The 17,531-nt window shown below is 45.8% G+C and overlaps 1 pseudogene; it reads right to left on the bottom strand.

Annotated features, from left to right (window-relative positions):
* Window positions 1-584: 584 nt before the first annotated feature.
* On the bottom strand, window positions 585-1,553 carry LOC128121526 (60S ribosomal protein L5-like; annotated as a pseudogene).
* Between the last annotated feature and the right edge of the window lie 15,978 nt (window positions 1,554-17,531).

Here is a 17,531-nt window from a genome sequence, read left to right as displayed (position 1 = left end):
TCAGTGGGTCTTAACCTTGACTACTTGTTGAGATAAACCAAGGAGTTTGAGAAAATGCCATTGCCAGTGGAGCATGGCAGTACACACACCTGTCATCCCAGCCCCTGGAACACTGAGGCAGGAGGATCAAGAGTTTGAGGCAACCCTGGGCTATACAGCAAAAGCCTGCCTCAACAACAACAAGAAAGTTATTAATACTTACTTAGCTTGTTTGTAGGTGTATATATATATTTTTTTTTTTTGGATTTTTCGAGACAGGGTTTCTCTGTGTAGCTTTGCGCCTTTCCTGGAACTCACTTGGTAGTCCAGGCTGGCCTCGAACTCATAGAGATCCTCCTGGCTCTGCCTCCCGAGTGCTGGGATTAAAGGCGTGCGCCACCACCGCCCGGCTGTAGGTGTATATTTTGAGACAGTCTCATGTAGTACAGGCTGGCCTCAAATTCACTGTGTAGCCAAGGATGACTTTGAACTCCTGATTCTTCTTCATCTGCCTCCCAAGTGCTGGGATTATAGCTGTGTGCTACAACAGTAAATTCAAATGTATGTCGTTAATTTTTTTTTTTTGGCTGCTTAGTCAATAAGTTTATTATCTTTATGAAAAAATCTTCATAGAAAATTGCTTTAGCTCCCAGCTGCCCTTTCCTGAGCTCTGAGGAAGCTTGCCTTCTTTTGAGCAACCCGATCTTTCTTCTGGGCAAGAGACATTTTGGGTCGGTTCCACCTCTTCTTCTTCACTTCTCTCTTGGGCTTCTTCTCATAGACTGGATTCTCTCGGATAGCAGCGTGAGCTTTCTTATACATCTCCTCCATCACGTCTGGAGTCACGTTATTCTTGAGGTACTGAGAGAACTGCTTCTTATAAGCATCTTCGTCTTCCTCCATCAGGGAGCGCACGTAGTCTGCGACATTCTGACCCATGATGTGCTGACGGTGTACTTCTGCGTTGAACTCCTTGCTTTCAGAATCATAACCAGGGAATCGTTTGGTACTATGAGGAATAGACAAGCCTCCATCCACAGCTCCCTTCAGGGCCCCAAAAACTTTATTGCCAGTTGTAGTTCGGGCAAGACCTGCATCCAAATAGCAAGTGAAGGCACCAGGCTGACCATCAATGCTTTCCACATTGTATTCATCTCCAGTCACCTCCACTTGGCCTTCATAGATCTTGTCCATGCCAAACCTATTGAGAAGTCTGCGGGCCAGCAGCAGGCCAGTGCAATAGGCCGCAGCATAATTTGTCAGGCCGACTTTCACACTGCACTTGGGCAGCTCATGTGCGTATGCTGCGCACACGATCATGTCTCCTTCTATATGGGCATAGGCAATCTGGCAGATGATATCTCTGTTGGTTACACAAACTATCATCCTGTATTAGGGTGTTTTGTACTTATTTTTATCTTGGATCACCAATCGTTTCCGAGCATAGTAGTCAGTTTTACCCTCTCGCCGCCTTCTAAATCTTACTTGGTATCTCTTAAAGCAGGCCTTATTCTTGACAACTTTCACAAACCCCATCCTGTGGAACAACAACCCGCAACCGTGGCTCCACACAGACCTGCAGGCCGGCGGTGCTAGGGGGAAAAAGACCGGAGTGTCGTGCGCATGCGCAGTATGTCTAATTTTTCTTTTTTTAAACACTGCTGGATATCGAACCCAGGGCCTCACACACGCTAGGCAAGCACTCAACCAACTGAGCTACATTCCCAGCCCTAAATTATTATGCTCTAGAGGTCCAAGCTTGTCTGCAAAAGCAATGTTTGAGACCAGTAGGTGGTTGGGAAAGTTGGCTGGGTGGGCACATGTAACTGTGACAGTATTGAAATAATGTGCAGGGGCCAGGCGGTGGTAGCGCACGCCTTTAATCCCAGCACTCAGGAGGCAGAGGCAGGAGGATCTCTGTGAGTTTGAGGCCAGCCTGGGCTACAGAGTGAGTTCCAGGACAGGCTCCAAAGCTACACAGAGAAACCCTGTCTCAAAAAACAAAAAACAGCCGGGCGGTGGTGGCGCACGCCTTTAATCCCAGCACTTGGGAGGCAGAGCCAGGCGAATCTCTGTGAGTTCAAGGCCAGCCTGGGCTACCGAGTGAGTTCCAGGAAAGGCGCAAAGCTACCGAGAAAACCTGTCTCGAAAAACAAAAACAAAAACAAAAAAAAAAAAAACAACAACAAAAATACTGTGCAGAGGCCAATGAGCTGGCTCAGCAGTTAAAGGCACTTGCTGTCAATCATAATGACCTGAGTTCCATCCCTAGGACTCTCACATGGTGGAAGGAAGGAAAGACTAACTCATGCAAGCTGTCCTCTGACTTCCACATTTATAACATTTATTTTTACCAAATAAATGAAATATAATGAAATACTCAACAGTGTTAATATTGTCAGCCTTGGCTGAGGGGCTTGCTCATGTCCAGAACCCAAAGTATGACAATACTGTGGAATTCTTGATTTAAAGAACGGGCTGATGCCTTGAATATCTTAGGATCAATGTTTGTCTTTTAGTTTAGGGGCAAAACCAGAAAAAAATGGTTCTCTTCCCCAAGGACGTGGTGTCCCAGGTGCCAGTGCTGACTCGGCTCTCAGTTGAAAAAAGGGAATGCATTTTCTTCAGAAAAGGGATTTTTCAAAGCAAGAGTGGGATTGGGGTAAGGAGAAGGCACAAGAACTTGCTTTGGAAGAGGAACCGGTGAGAGAGGGGCTGGCTGGAAGAAGGCCTGTAAAGTGTCGTGGAGGCCAGACACAACTGTAAAGAGGCACAGTTACCACAGTTTCCTCCTCTCCCTGGTCAATTGTCGAAGCTGTGGTGGCAGACTGAAGCTCATCTCCACTGTTTGCTCATTGCAGCTTGAGACAGTCCCTTAATCCCTCAAGGGACCGCAATAAACACAAAACCAGATCCTTAGCTTTTCTTTTTTCTTTTTTTTGAGACAGGGTTTCTCTGTGTAGCTCTGGCTGTCCTGGATCTCACTCTGTAGATCAGGCTGGTCTTGAACTCACAGAGATCTGCCTGCCTCTGTCTCCTGTGTGCTGGCATTAAAGGTCTTTAATGATTATAAATAAATAAATAAATAAATAAATAAATAAATAAATAAATATATTATTATTATTATTCTTAATAATATAATTATAATATTTTGTGTCTGGGTGTTTTGCCTAAATGTTAGATCTGTGTCTTTGGAGAGCGCTGGATCTCCTAGGACCGGAGTTACGGATAGTTGTGAGCTGCCATGTGGGTTCTGGGAATTGAACCTGGATCCTATGCGAGAGCAGCCAGTGTACTTAACTGATGAGTCCCAGTTTATTTATTTTTAAGTGTGTTTGTCTGGGCACCAGGTATATGTGTGGTGCACAGATGTATATGCAGACAAAACTCCATCCATATAAAATAAAATAAGAATAAAACAAGCTGGGCAGTGATGGCGCACGCCTTTAATCCCAGAACTTGGGAGGTAGAGGCAGGAGGATCTTTGTGAGTTTGAGGCCAGCCTGGTCTACAGAGCGAGATCCAGGACAGCCAGGACTTCATAGAGAAACCCTGTCTAAAAAAAAAAAAAAAAAAATTGTTTCAGTTCTGTATCTCTGTGTGTGAGCATGCTGTGTGCGTGTGAAAGGGCCTCGTAGGTATCCTTAGAAGCCAGAAGAGGGTGTTCGATCCTCTGGAGCTGTAGTTCTGGAGATGGTGAGCTACCCAGTGTGGGTGCTGAAACAAACTTGGGTCCTCTGGAGGAGCAGCAATCACACGCTAACCCCGATTCTAAGTTAATTTAATCGGTTTTTTTCTTCTGGTTTAAAATATTTATTGAGATTCTATTTTTATTTTAGGTATATGAGTGCAGTGTGTGGTACCCTCAGAGTTCAAAAGAGGACGTTTGATCCCTTGGGATTGGAGTTATAGATGGTTGTGAGCCACTAGGTGGGTGTTGGGAATTGAACCCTGGTCCTCTGGAAGAGCAGTCAGTGTTTGTAACTGCTGAGCCATCTTTTGTTTTTGTAGAAAGGGTTTTGTATTATTCTCCAGGCTGGTCTGGAACTCAGGGTGGCTTTTAATCCATGGCAATCTAGCCTCAGCTTCCTGAGTGCTGCAATTATAGATTGTGGTAGGACTCCATCCCTAGTTTAACTTGATAGTTTTTTTTCTTTTTTCTTTTGGTTTTTCGAGACAGGGTTTCTCTGTGTAGCTTTGTACCTTTCTTGGAACTCACTCTGTAGCCCAGGCTGGCCTCGAACTCACAGAGATCCGCCTGCTTCTGCCGATAGTTTTTTTTTTTTTCATTGTTGTTGTTGAGACAGGTTCTCACCATGTAGTCTGGATGTAGAACTGGCTAGCCTTGAACTCAGAGATCTGCCTGCCTGTCTCTGGGATTAAAGATGTGCACCATTCCTGACTAGATTTTTTTTTAATAATATAATCTGTTCCCTGTTGAGTGTAAACATTCATGTGCATCCACATGTGTTCATTAATTGCCTTCCGTGATACATATTCATTTAAATTTTATTTATATGAGTATTTTACGTGCATGTATGTATGTTCACCTGGGCATCAGATTCCCTAGAACTGGAGTCACAGACAGTTGTGAGCCACTATGTAGGTGCTTGGAATTGAACCCAGGTCCTCTGAGAGAGCAGCCAGCGCTCTTAACTTCTGAGCCGTCTCTCCAGCGCACTCCACTTGATGTATTGAGGCAGGATCTATCACTGACATAGAGCTTGCTGATTTGCCTCACTGTAGCAGCTAACTTGCCCCATGATTCCCCAGTTCGTGCCTCTGGAGTGCTGGGAGTATAGGCAGGCTGTCACACCTGCCCAGTGTACCCATGGAGCCAATGCCCCAGCCTCATTCATTTGACAGATTTAAAATTTTTTTTTCTTCTCTCTCCTATCTCCAGTAAAGGGAGAATCTATGGAGATTATATAAAAATGTCTGATTTTGCTCTAGCGAACACACTTGCCTCCTTCAAACCTAAAGGCTGGCAGTGTCCTTCCCCAGCCCGGGGGTGGGGAAGCTGCCTTTGTGTGGCTTCCAGGCCTTATGGGCTCTTTTGGAGTTTGATTTGCTGAGCAGGGAGGCATCCTAAGTGGCTCAACTCTCGGGATGAATGGCTAATTTTTTAAATCTGTCAAATTAATCTTGGCCCGGGGCAGTGGCTCAGTAGGTAAAGGTATGGGAAGCCCAGCTATGAGACTCATGTAAAAGGTGGAAGGAGAGAACCGTTCCACCAAGTTATCTTCTGAGCTCCATGGCACACGTGCACTTGCGCTCTCCCCACCATGTGATATACCCATGTGCACACACACAAATACACACGTTGATTAGAATAAATAAAAAAAAAATCGTGCCGGGCGGTGGTGGCGCACGCCTTTAATCCCAGCACTCAGGAGGCAGAGCCAGGCGGATCTCTGTGAGTTCGAGGCCAGCCTGGGCTACCAAGTGAGTTCCAGGAAAAGGCGCAAAGCTACACAGAGAAACCCTGTCTCGAAAAACAAAAACAAAAACAAAAAATCGTAACAATCTTATATGAATCCCGTAGTGTTTTTATTTAACAGTTTTTGCCGCCTCAGAATTGGTGTTTGCAGGTCATGCATGGCTGGGCATGACCCAGAAAGACAGGATGACTTAACTGGTCCTTTGTCTCCGGGGTGTTGGCTTTTGCCACAGTGGGAAACTGCGCTAAAGACAGTTAGATAAACAAACGCCTCTTCCAAGCGCACCCTGCCTGCTGGGTTACTGGATCCGGGCTGAGATCCTGGGTTCCCGCTCACAAATGAATTAGCAGCAGAGAAAGGTTGGATGGTTGTTTTAAGGGTGGAGTTGAAAACCTTCTCTCTCCTATCTCCAGTAAAGGGAGAATCTATGGAGATTATATAAAAATGTCTGATTTTGCTCTAGCGAACACACTTGCCTCCTTCAAACCTAAAGGCTGGCGGTGTCCTTCCCCAGCCCGGGGGTGGGGAAGCTGCCTTTGTGTGGCTTCCAGGCCTTATGGGCTCTTTTGGAGTTTGATTTGCTGAGCAGGGAGGCATCCTAAGTGGCTCAACTCTCGGGATGAATGGCTAAGTGAGGACACTGATGAACAATTTGCACCCAAGAGGCGGTTTGGGGGTTTGGTGAATAGCCCGTGATTGTAGATAAACACCACCTGCCACGCGGTCCACCGCAGCCCCCCCTTCTTCTGGGGAGGGAGAGTTCTCTACAGAGCGGGGGAAGCTGGCCTCCTTTCTCTCTGCTCTCCAGCGCTTTTATGCTAATGCTTTGGAAAAACTGGATTTCCAGGCAGTCTAACCGGTTCCTCTGGGGAGCAGAAAGAGCTTCTTCCTAACGAGCTTCCTGTTCCTTTGGATTAAGATGGAAATGGGCAACCAACCGCAGAGGCCCGGGTCGTGTGGCCTGGGGACTGAAGATTTACTGGAAGGAGACTCCAAGATCCCATAGATCCTTGGGAGGCTAAAAATCTGCATTTGTTGTTACTTCATTTTGTGACCCGGTCTATGTATGTGAATTTGAGTCCCTTTTGCCTCAGACTCTGGAATGCTAGGATTATGCACCTCTCTCTGGAGATTAATTTAATTAATTTGAATCCCACTGGGATTAAAATCCTGCACCACAGCTGGTCCTAAAAACACTCTAAAAATTACGTGTGTAATTTTTTAAATTTTTATTTAAAATTTAATAACATGTGTGTGTCAGAGGAGGTTGGAGGACAACCTTTTAATTTTATTTTTTGAGACAGGGTCTCTTTTTGTAGTCCTGGATGTCCTGGAATTCACTATGTAGACCAGGCTGGCCTTCTCTTCACAGAAATCCACCTATCTGCATCCTGAGTCCTGGGATTAAAGAGGATAACCTTTGGGAGTTGGTCTCTTTTACCACATAGGTCAAGGGATTGGACTCAGGTCATCAGGTCCGGCTGTATGCATCTCTACCTGATGAGGCATTTGCCAGCCCTGAAATGCTTTTTTTTTGCTTTTTTTTTTTTTTTTTTTTTTTAATAAATGATCATTGGTGTTTTGCCTGCCTGTCTGTCTGTGTGAGGATGTCAGAAGCCCTGGAAGTGGAGTTACAGACAGGTGTGAGCTGCCATGTGGGTGCTGGGAATTGAAGCCAGGTCCTTTGAAAGAGCAGCCAGTGCTCTTAACCACTGAGCCATCCCTCCGGTCCGGACCTGAAGCACTTTTAAGACACGGTCTTACTGTGAAGTCTGGGTCAGCCTCCAGTGAGTGTTCTTGAGCTTCTTGCCTCAGACTCTAGCCCTGTGATTACAGGTGTGCACCACCCCACCCAGCTAAAAGGTGAAAATGTTGGTGAAAGAGGTGCGCTAAGCTGCTGGGAAACCCTGCGTATTATTCAGTACTTCTTGGAAAGTGTCATGAACTTCGTGCCAAGAGCCAGAAAGATGCCCACACCCACTGACTCAATAGTCCTGTTGCTGAGAATTATCTGAACAATTAAAACAGAAAGCAGAGCTAGACGCCTGAAGGACACAGTGCAGCGTACTTCTAAAACAGAACACCCAAACCCGGGAAGCTTGGAAGTTAGCTAAACCTTTCAGATGATTAAAACACATCCCTGAAGTAGAGCATTGCACAGACACTTCAGTGGACTGGGCATGTGGCTTGGCTGGTAAGTGTTTGTCTAGCATACATGAGGCCCTGGGTTCAAGCCTCACTATCATATGAACTAGGATGGTGGTGCATGGCTATAATCCTGTTACTAGGGAGGTGGAGGCAGAAGAATAGCAGTTGAGGGTCATTCTTGGCTGTGTATCAAGTTCAAGGTCAGCCTGGGTTATAAGTCTCATGTATCTTGAAAAAAAAGAAAAAAGAAAAAAATGGGACTGGAGAGATGGTTCAACAGTGAAGAGCATGTACCACATTAGCAGATGACTGGAGTTTGGTTCTCAGAAGCCATCTCAGACAGCTCACAGAGGCCTGTGACTCTAACTCTAATGCCCTCTTCTGGCATGTGTGGGCATCTGCACTCATGTGCACATACCCGGAAACAGACACAATCATATTTCAAATAATTAAAAATAAAAAGTAAAGAGCTGGAGAGACGGCTGATCAGTTAAGAGCACTGACTGCTCTTCCAGAGAACCTGGGTTGGTTTCCCAGCCTCCACATAGCAGCTCACAGCTGTCGGTAACTCCAGTTTCCAAGGGATCTGACACCTGGGGTACGTGCATGCAGGTCATTGCTCATACACATAAAAAAGTAAAAATAAAAATTTTCTTTTCAAAGAAGGGTACTGGCTGTGGTAGTTCAGGGCTTTAATCCCAGCACTTGGGAAGCATACGTAGGTAGATCTCTGTGAGTTGGAGGTCAGTCTGGTCTACATAGTGAGTTCCAGAACGTCCGGGACTAAACAGAGAGACCCTGTCTCTGGAGAGTAGGGGGAGAAAGAATAGCTTTACATTTTTTACATTTATTTAGTTACTTATTTATTTGTGTGTGTGTGTGTGTGTGTGTGTGTGTGTGTGTGTGTGTGTGAGAGAGAGAGAGAGAGAGAGAGAGAGAGAGAGAGAGAGAGAGAGAGAGAGAAAGAGAGAGAGAGAGAGAGAGAGGTGGTGCAGAAGTCAGAAGACAGTTTTCAGGAGCTGGCCCTCCCCTACCCCATGAGTTCTGCGGGATGGAGAAGTCGGGACATCAGGCTTGGTGGCAGTGCTCTTACCCATTGGGTTATTTTGTGTTCCCTTACAGTCTTTTAGTGTCACATTCTTTCTCCTCCTGGTAGAAAGCATTACTAATTCCTGCTCTTCTTTCCTCCCATGTTGGCATTTTAGGGAGACTAAATGAGAAACAGAAAACTGTCGTGTGCTCATGAGGGCTGCTGGAGGTAACTCCACCAAACACAACTTCGTATCCATATTATTCCGGTTCGTTAAGGCTGGAGAGGCCAGGGGTGCAGCTTAGGGGTGGAATACTTGCTGAGCATGCACGAGACCTTAGGTTTGATCCAGGAACTAAAACCAACACGATACACACATGCATGAACACACTCTTTCTCACATACAAACCTAGAACAAAAACAAAAGACTGGGCATCCCCTCCAGTCTCTGCCCATCTGAGCAGGGTCGGGGAGTGCTAGTGTGAGGATTCTGGGTGCTCTCAGCCACACTCAGTAAAGCTGTATACGGTTCTATGGGGCAAGCACTGTGGAAAAAGGAAAAGAGACACAAGCTACTGCTACCCTGAAAAGGCTCTCAGAATAGAAGATTTATTCCTTTCTCAACCAAAACATAACAACAACAAAAAAAGACTAAGAAGAAAAAAAAATGTTTATCCCAGTGGTTTTCAGATGAGGTTTATTTTGGAATCCTGCCTCTCGATTACTACCACAGGGATTTAGCAATTGGAGGGAAGGATGGACCTGAGCAGCAAATTATCTCACTCATGTCCCTGATGCCCCTGGGTGGAAACAAACAACTGGCTAGTTCCCACTTTGGACTGTGGGTATGCAGGCTGCCCATAGTGCAACTCTCGATGGTTTTATTCACGTGATGGTCGGTTTTATTCACGTGATGGTTAAGAATGGGGATTCTGAAACCAGAGACCCTGAAAGTAGCTGGAAGCCCTTGGGCACATCGTGTATCTTCTGTGTACCTCTGTCTCTCTTTTGTAGTGTGAATAGTATCATAGCTTACAATAATAGTATAAGAATCTCAAGGATTTTCTTAGGGCAGCATTAGTTACTTGTTTTTCATTTTAGTTTTTTGAGACAAGTTCTCTTTCTATAGCCCCAGCTCACCTGAAACTTGTAACCCTCCTGCCTCAGCCTCCCAAATCACGGGACTGTAGAAGATTGATTAATACAGACAGAGCTTAGAACAGTTCTTAGCACACAGTAAATGCTCAGTTAATTTCAGATGATGATTATTCTCTGAACAGTATTTGCTGTTCTTGCAGAGGATCTGAGTTAGGTTCCCAGCACCCATGTCAGGCAGTTCACAACCGCCTGTAGCTCCAGCTCCAGGGGCATCAGGCTCCCTCTTCTGGACTCTGCAAGGTATCTACACTTTTATGTGCACATGCCTCCACACAGACACATACATATATACATAATTAAAACAATATAAAAAGATAAAAAAAACACTGAGAATGTCTAAGAAGAAGAAAAGAAAAGTGAGTGAGAGAGAGAGAGACAGAGACAGAGACAGAGACCTGGAGCAACACAAAAGGCTGCCTTCAGCCAGGTGTGGTGGAGCACTATATCTGGCTCTTTTATTTTTGTTTTGTTTTTTAAAATTAAAGAAATTAACCAGACATGGTGGCTCACGCCTTTAATCCCAGCATTTAGGAGGCAGAGGCAGGCAGATCTCTGAGTTCTAGGACAGCCTGGTCTACAGAGTGAGTTCCAGGACAGCTAGAGCTGCACAGTGAGACTCTGTCTCAAAAAAAAAGAAAAGAAAAGAAAAGAAAATTATGTTTACTTACTCATTCTGTGGGTAGGTATTGGCACATGTAGTCTGAGGACAGCTTGTAGAAGTTAGCTTTCTCCTTCTACCAAGTGAGTCCTCAGGATCGAACTCAGCTCCTCAGGCTTGGCCTCAAGTGCCTTTGCCTACTGAATCATCTTACTGGCCCTGTTTTTTTGAGACAAGGTCATGCTGGCTGGCCTAGAACTCACTATGTAGCTGAGGCTTGTAGCATGAAACTTAAAGTTCTTATTAATAAAATCAAACCCGAGGCCAGTTATTGGGGTTAATGCTGGTTGATCAGAGAGACAGAACAAGCCACAGCTATCTCACCTCGCCGGATCTTCAGCTGGTCTTGTTTCCTCAGACTGGAGGCCTCTGAGTCCTCATCCCAATGGCTCTCAGCTGAACTGCTGCTTGAAAGCCTGAAGCTTAACCAGCTAGAAGCTTAACCAGCCAAATGCTTCTAGTTTCTGGTCCTCACGCCTTATAAACCTTTCTGCTTTCTACCACCACTCCCTGGGATTAAAGGCTGCTTTCTGGGATTAAAGGCGTGAGTCACCATGCCCGGCTGTTTCCAATGCGGCCTTGAACTCACAGAGATCCAGAGGGATTTCTGCCTCTGGAATGCTAGGATTAAAGGCATGAGTACCACCATTTTCTAGCCTCTGTATCTAGTGGCTGTCTGTTCTCTGACCCCAGATAAGTTTATTAAGGTACACAATATTTTGGGGAACACAATACCACCACAGAGGCTAGCTTACAATTTGAAACAATCCTCTCCCTCAGCCTTCTGGATGCTGGGATTGCAGGAGTGAGCCATCACACAGGGCTTTAGTCCCTGAAATTCCGTAATTGGTGACCCATGTCTCAGTGTAGCAGTTGGGTCTTTGAAAACACAAATGTCCTGGGAAGGGAGACCCAGAAGTCTCCAACATCCAACAGGCATATGTTTATTAAGGGGCATCCTTCCTCCTCATTAGTCCCCTAGCAACAAATGGAGGCAGCAAGAGCATGTGGGGCAAAGGGAGGAGGTCTCACATGGCAGAGCATCCCCCATCAGAACTGCTGACGGCTCATCCACCATGTTTACTGACGGAGCGGTGGCCCTTAAGGAGTGGGAGAGAATGTTCTGATCTGTTTGTCTGGCGTGGTGAGCAGTGGGAACGACTGTGGCTGTTTACTTTGCCAAGGACTGATCTGGCCTGATGGCTCTGAGGTCAGAGCAGAGCTGGCTGGGTCTGGCTTTTGGCTTCCAGAAACAGTTGTTCATCAACCATTTGCTCAGCCTCACTGGCTCTCAAATTTTGCCACACATTGAAATGATCTGGGAATGTGCAGGACCCTCACCGCACCTCAGACTAGTTACGATAGCGTGTCAGAGGAGGATTGCCAGGCATCAAAGGCTTTAAAGACCCCTGGGGGTTCCACTAAGCATTTGCTGTCTGAGGCACCTTCAGTGACACGTGACAGGTGAGAACTTGTTCCCATCCTCCAGACACAATACTTGATTTTTGTTGTGTTTTTTCTTTAAGGCTCAGTCTCCAATTCCTGATCCTCCTGCTTCTGACTCCTGAGTGCTGGGATTACAGGCACATGCTACCCTTATGTAGTGTTGGGGAATTGAACCTAGGGCCTTATGCATGCTAGGCAAGTTCTCTACCAAATGAGCTACATCCCCTCCCTTTTCTTTTTTTTTTTTTTTTTTTGGAGCTGAGGATCGAACCCAGGACCTTGTGCTTGCTAGGCAAGCACTCTACCACTGAGCTAAATCCCCAACCCCTCATTGTTTTATTTTATATTATCAGAGAGTAATTTGTTTCTGTTTATGTAGTTTTATTAATTATTTTGTGAATATGTAACTCTCAGATCTTAAAACTCATTCTCTTTTTGAAAATTACATTTATTTGTGTGTGTGTGTGTGTGTGTGTGTGTGTGTGTGTGTGTGTGTGTGTGTAAAGGCATGGGCATGTGTGCCTTGGCATGTGTGTGGAGGTCAGAGGACAGCTTGTAGCAGTCAGTTCTCTCCTTCCACTATGTGGGTCCTGGGTATCATATTGATGCTATCAAACTTGATAACTTTGCCCACTGAGCCATCTTGCTGGCCTGCAAAATTCCCTCTCTCAGAGTTTACAGTTTCTGGAGATGCATATCTGTAATTCCAGACTTCAGGAGGCCGAGCTAGGAAGGGGCTGAGGTCAAAAGCATCAGGGAGTAACAGAGTCCCTAGCTCATCAGTAGTTCTCTCCTCTCTCTAATCCCTAGAGATGAAACTTCTTCTCTGTCTCTATGAATTCACCTTTTGCTTCCTTTTTCTTTTTGGTTGCTTGAGGCATGGTCTCATGTAGTCAGGCTGGCCTCAAAGTCCTATGTAATGGAGAATGGCCTTGAATTCCTGATCCTTCTGCTTCCACCTTCCAATGTGCTAGGGATCTTTCTTTCTTTTTCTTTTTCTTTTCTTTTTTTTGAGACAGCCCTCTGTATAGCCCCAGCTGATCTTGGAGACAGCCCTCTGTATAGTCCCAGCTGATCTTGGAGACAGGCCTCTCTAAAGCCCTAGCCGATCGTGGATTTATAGAGATCCACCTGATTCTGCCTCCCTAGTGCCGGGATGATAGTTGCTCGTAGCCCTTTGTGTCAGACTTATTTCACTTAGCATAATGTTTTCAAGATGCACAGTGAGTCGGTCTGGATGGACATGCTTTTAATCTCAACACTCAGGAGGCAGAGACAGGAGGAGCTCTGTGAATCCCAGACCAGCGTGATCTACAGAGTAAACTCTAGGATAGCCAGGATGAAATAGAGACTCTGACTCAAAAAAAAAAAAAAAAAAAAAAAAAAAAAAAAAAAGACAGTGAGTGTTACAGCGTGTGTTGTTCCTCCATTCTTCTTCTCATTGCTGAATAATGGCATTGTATTCCAATGTTGTCTACTCACTCAGCTGATGAACACTTGGGTTGCTTCCCACCTTTTGACTATTGTGAATAACAAACGCTGCTATAAACACTTGGGTACATGTTTTTGTTTGAACACACATTTTTATTCTATTGAATACTTAGATGTGGAGACATTCGTTGATTAAAAGACTTGAGGAGCAGATTTAGGATCCTCAGAACCCACCTAAAAGTCCCGTGTCTGAAGCTCTGATGTAATTCCATCCTGAGGGAAGCAGAAGACGTAAAAAAAATTATAAAATCTGGGCTGGAGAGATGGCTCAGAGGTTAAGAGCACTGGCTGATCTTCCAGAGGTCCTGAGTTCAATTCCCAGCAACCACATGGTAGCTCACAACCACCTGTAAAGAGATCTGATGCCCTCTTCTGGTGTGCGGGCAGAACACTGTATGCATAATAAATAAATAAATCTTTAAAAAAAAATTATAAAATCAAATTGGACTATGTGGTGACATCCTTAATTCCAACACTCGGAAAGCAGAGGTGGATCTCTGGATTCCAGGCCAGTGGCTACATAGTGCGAGCCTGTCACAAGTAAATAATACATAAATAAGTAAATAAATAAATAAAATAAAAATAAAGGTCTGGAGAGATGGCTTCAAGTTAAGAGTAATTGCTGACGGGTGGTGGTGGTGCACTCCTTTAATCCCAGCACTCAGGAGGCAGAGGCAGGCGGATCTCTGAGTTTGAGGCCAGCCTGGTCTACACAGTGAGTTCCAGGACTGCCAGAGCTACACAGAGAAACCCTGTCTTGAAAAACAAAAAACAAAAAACTAAAGAAGAGCCAGAGCGATGGCTGTTCTTGCAGAGAACGTGCGTTGAATTCCCAGCACCCACATGGAGACTCGCAACTCTCTAACTCCAAAAAATATTTTTAATGAAAAAAAAAAAGCCAATCTTTAAATAAAACCACAACAAAAGAACGGGCCTGGGGAGATGGAGAGTGGGTAATGGGCTTGCCATGCCAGCTTGAGGACCAGAGCGGCTCAGGGAACCCAGAGCTCACGAACTTGGCTAGTCAGGCTAAGCAACTTGCCTTAGGGACTCCAGGTCTCTAGTCTCTGCCTCTCCTGGTGACAGGTGCTTTTACCCCCTTAAGGAAATCCAGGGACACCCTGTTCTGGTTTTAGATGTGGTCCTGGGAACCCAGGGTCTTGCGAATACTAGGCAATGACTCCGCCACTGAGCTACACCCAGATGCCCATGTGGTATTCTATAATAATAATAATTTTGTTTTTGGAGTTTTGAGACAGGGTCTCTGTGTGGCTTTGACTAGTCTTGGACTCTATGCAGACCAGGCTGTCCTGGAACTCACAGAGATCTGCCTGCCTCTGCCTCCTGAGTGCTGGGATCGGCTCCTGGTGGTATTGGAGCTGAGCGCCACAGACTGGAAGGACCTCCAGGAACTGAGATGAGCGGATTGAAAAGGCAGCAGATGCTCTTTGGAAACCCGCGTTTGCCCCGTCCTACATTCTGCCCCAAAGAGGGTAGTGTTTCTCCTCTTTCCCTTGTTCCGCCCCCTCCCTCTTCATCCTGGGCTTCCCCTGCAGTCCTTCTCCTCCCTCATCTCTTCTCTCTCATCTCATCTTCTATGGCCTCAGCGTCCTTGGCTTTTTCACAAGGTCACTGAGTTTTGGGTCAGTGCTAGTCCAAGCCACAGGGTCACCTTTATCTGCTTATCAGGACACCGCTTCAGGGCTCTCCTGCTGCAGCCTGGTGCCAGGGCTCAGTGAGACTTTGGACGGGGGAGTGGGGGTGAGGGGTGGGGTATGGTGGGGTGGGGTGAGGATGGGGGGGTTCATTTCCAGTCCAGATTACTGAGTGAGTTTCTGGGCAGCTATCAGGCCTGCGTTGGAACTGCAGCTGTGCCAGTCCGATCTTGTTCAGTTAATAATTTACTGCCGGGGAAATGGGAGTAAAATGAGCCCGGAGGCATATCGTATGTGAACTTTGGGGTACCTCTGACAGCAATTTGTGTAATTTGTCCAGACAGATCCTAAAGCTGTCTGAATTCTAATGTTCTGCCTGCCACCCTGACCCCGTGGGTCCATTTTATTAACATGGTTGCCTTTGATTTATGTTCATTTTATTGCTCTGGTTTCTCTGTTCAACTCATGACCGGTGTGGTGCTGAGTGAATGTGGAAATGACTTTGTGAGGAATTAGGTTCCCAGGTGTCCTTGTGTGAGGAGACCCGCCGGCAGCTACAGTTCTCTGCTTCACTTTGCCTTGCTGAGACATCTTGCAGCAAACCCCTGTGTGCAGGGCTAACTTTAACATTCTGTGCTGAGTGTCTGCTGGGTTCCCTACTTCTAATGCTGTAAATAGAGTTCAGGAACCTCTAAGGTCATCATGTCCTTTTCTCCTGTCCGGAGGCCATCCTGAAATCCTGATGGTTGAAGACCTTCTAGAAGGTCTTGGCAACTGTGTCCAAGAATCTTACAGTTCCATCCATCAAAGGTATTGTAAAACTTACACAGAAGTAAAGGATTTGCTTAGTTGGAGATGAAAAATATATATCTGTAATTCCAGCATGGGGGGAACTGAGACAGGAGGATTGTTACAGAGTGAGACCCTGCCTCAAAATAAAAACAAGACACAAAGGAAAGGTGAGAGCGGGGAAGGAAGAAGAGGTGCTCAGATATAATAAATTAACACAGACTGGAAGCCTATAGGTGCTCAGGAGGCTGAGGCAGGAGGGTGGTAAGCTTACGGCCTGCCTGGGTTATAGAGTAAGTTTGGGCTAGCCTGGGGAACTTAATGGGCCCTTGGCTCGACCTAAAAAGGTAGCCAGCTTGGTGGTGCACACCTTTAATCCCAGGGCTCCAGATGCAGAGATAGGGAAATTCTTATGAGCTCACCCAGCCTGGTTTCCATTGAGAGTTCCAGGACTGTCAGAGCTACATAGAGAGACCCTGTCTCAAAATAATGATGATAATAATGAATAATAATAGCAATAATAATGGTGATAATAAGTGTAATCTTAAGAAGAAAGAAGGGGTTAGGGATTTAGCTCAGTGGTAGAGCACTTGCCCTGGGTTCAGTCCTCAGCTCTGGAAAAAAAAGAAAGAAAGAAAGAAAGAAAGAAAGAAAGAAAGAAAGAAAGAAAGAAAGAAAGAAAGAAAGAAAGAAAGAAAAGAAAAGTTCCACTTAAAAATTCTAGTGTATTCTGACAAATCTCCGTCCACAGGCCAACACGGTCAGTTGTCTAATTGTATTCTTCTAGTCACTTAAAGTTGTTGAACCTTTGGGGAAACACCACCACAACCAGGCTGCCTTAAGTGAGGATCAAAGGAGCTGAAAGTGCTAAGCCCATCATGCCAGCCCTGCACGCCTCCTCAGTCAGTCCATGCCAGGAAATGAGGAATTTCAGATGCAAATGTCTGGAGGTCACATCTGGCTCATCAGCCCCTCAAATGCCCTGTCTCCAGAGGCGCTGGAGGAGTCCAGTGGGTCCTGTCAGCTCCTGGTGATGGATGGCTCACATCAGTTGGGCTGTCCCAGGGCCATTCTTCAATGCATCCCTCGTCCACCTGCCTCCTGGACTTCCAATCTGTCACTAGCACAGGACAATTTAATCACTGTAAAGAGGCTGCCCCTGGGCATGTAGGCCAATGACTCTAGAGGGACAGCCAGTTTCTCCTTTCGCCTCAGCTATCCTAAGCACAGGAGGTTTGCATTTGCCAATCACAGGTCAGGGCAGAGACGGACCCAAGGCAGCCTTGAACTCAGAATTAGAACACCTGGATCCGGGTCTTAGCACATCAATTCTGTACCAGCAGAATTGATGGTCACTTAACCTTTCTGATCATTGGTGTCCCCTGCAGTAAAATGAAGCTAACAACTCCCAATTATCACATGAGGAGTTTGTCACAGAACTCAGACAAATAATTTAGTGGAAAAACAGATATGAACTTAAAGTGTTTTTGTTTTTGTTGTTATTTTTTCGAGACAGGGCTTCTCTGTGTAACAGCTCTGGCTGTCCTGGAACTCACTTTGTAGACCAAGCTGGCCTTGAACTCACAGAGATCCACCTGCCTCTGCCTCCTGAATGCTGGGATAAAAGTCGTGTGCCACCACTGCTTGGCCCTTGTTCTGCTTTTTTAAATTCAGGCTGGGCTGGAGCTCGCTACATACATAGTCCATGGTGCCTCTAACTCACCGAGAGTCTTCTG

The sequence above is a fragment of the Peromyscus californicus genome, unplaced genomic scaffold (assembly GCF_007827085.1).
Source record: "Peromyscus californicus insignis strain IS unplaced genomic scaffold, ASM782708v3 Scaffold_3__1_contigs__length_106647218, whole genome shotgun sequence".
In the NCBI taxonomy this organism is placed as follows: Eukaryota; Metazoa; Chordata; class Mammalia; order Rodentia; family Cricetidae; genus Peromyscus; species Peromyscus californicus.
The sequence above is the reverse complement of the archived record's forward strand: the minus strand, read 5'-3'. Positions and strand labels throughout refer to the sequence as shown.